Source organism: Heterodontus francisci, unplaced genomic scaffold (assembly GCF_036365525.1).
Source record: "Heterodontus francisci isolate sHetFra1 unplaced genomic scaffold, sHetFra1.hap1 HAP1_SCAFFOLD_597, whole genome shotgun sequence".
NCBI classification, from domain to species: domain Eukaryota; kingdom Metazoa; phylum Chordata; class Chondrichthyes; order Heterodontiformes; family Heterodontidae; genus Heterodontus; species Heterodontus francisci.
Window position 1 is genome coordinate 377,610 of NW_027141752.1, and position 1,558 is coordinate 379,167.

The window sequence follows — 1,558 nt, forward strand, 5'->3', positions numbered from 1 at the left end:
TAGTGAAGGGGTTTGATCGGGTTGATGGCAACATGATTCCACTTGTGGTATCGTATGAAGCAAGGGCCGGAAATATAAAATTGTCGTTAATAAAAGAAATGAGGAATTCATGAAAAATGCATTTGCTTAGAGAATGGTTATAGAGATATACAGCACTGATGTAGGCCCTTTGGCCCACTGAGTCTGCACTGACCATCAACCACCCATTTATACTAATCCTATGTTAACCCAGAATTCCATACCACATCCCCACATTTCTCCTATCGCCTCCCCTGGGGCCAATTTACAACAGTCAATTTATCTATCAACCCACAAGTCTTTCGTTGTTGGAGGAAACCAGAGTACCTTGTGGAAGCCCACATAAACAACTTGCAAACTCCACACAGGCAGTATACAGAACTGAATCGGGGTCATTGAAGTTGTGAAGCTGCAGTGCTCACCACTGCACCACCCTTAGAATGTGGATAGAGTAAAAAGTGAGATTGGATGGACAGAAGCAGTCTGAAAAGATGGCTCAAACAAAAGGTGAAAACCCTGAAATGTTAACTCTGTTTCTCTCTCCACAGATGCTGTCAGAGGTGCTGAGTATTTCCAGCACTTTCTGTTTTTATTTCAGCTTTGTAGGATATTGTTTTGATCTGAAAAAATTGCATGATCGGCTGTGGGTGCCAGTGAAATTCCACAGGAGCGAATAAAAACCGTGTCAACGGTGGCTCGTTGGTCTAGGGGTATGATTCTCGCTTTGGGTATATAAGTGATTAATATGTGAGAGGTCCTGGGTTCAAATCCCAGACGAGCCCTTCTCCGTTGCCATTTTTAGTTTAAGGTCATCGATTGCTTTCAGCCTTCCAGAAAGCGGAATCGATTTCCAAACTGAGCCTGCTTGAGGACCGGGGAACTGGATTCAAAGAGCTTGTCGACAAAATTGAAATGAACAAAATATACAGATTGTCAAGTGGGAATATAAGGTTGCAACAGTAACTAAAGGCCTGCTCGGGTCAGCAAATTAAACCCGACCCAAGCCTGACAGCACCACATCCGACCTGGTCCGAGTCCTTTCATTTTTTTCCCGTGCCCGAACTGACCACCAGAATGTTCAGTTAAACTTGCTTCCGTTTTTCACTTTTTAAGCTTGTGCAGGTAAGGCAACAAAAACTGTAACTGGACTTGAAAGGTTGTTTAAATGTACATTAAGATTAGAGCTACGTACCGGAGGTGATGAGCTGAAGATTGTGACCATAGAAGTTAGTGATTGTGAGGTCACTAGTTAAAGAGAAAGTCATGGAGTTGTGCCCAGACAGGTTGTCCCACACTGTATTGATTAAAATATTGCCCGAAGGCTAGAAAATATCATTATACATTCCCTAGACTCCTGCTTTACAGGTTGAAATACTTTCTGCAAGTTTATCCAGAGAGCAGCTGAGATGCAGAGACCAGGAAGGTCTTGAGTGATTAATTATTATAAAATATACATTCTTATATTAAAGAGATTGTGCTCTACCTTCGATGGAATCGCTCACTGCAGACTAGTGCGGAGTGTTTCCCGCCTTGACGTCCT

The 1,558-nt window shown here is 42.7% G+C and overlaps 1 non-coding gene across 1 annotated transcript; it reads left to right on the forward strand.

Annotated features, from left to right (window-relative positions):
• Window positions 1-711: 711 nt before the first annotated feature.
• On the forward strand, window positions 712-800 carry trnap-ugg (transfer RNA proline (anticodon UGG)). Its single transcript is given in 2 exon segments — window positions 712-747; window positions 765-800. It is a non-coding gene; the product is annotated as a tRNA-Pro (tRNA).
• Window positions 801-1,558: the final 758 nt, after the last annotated feature.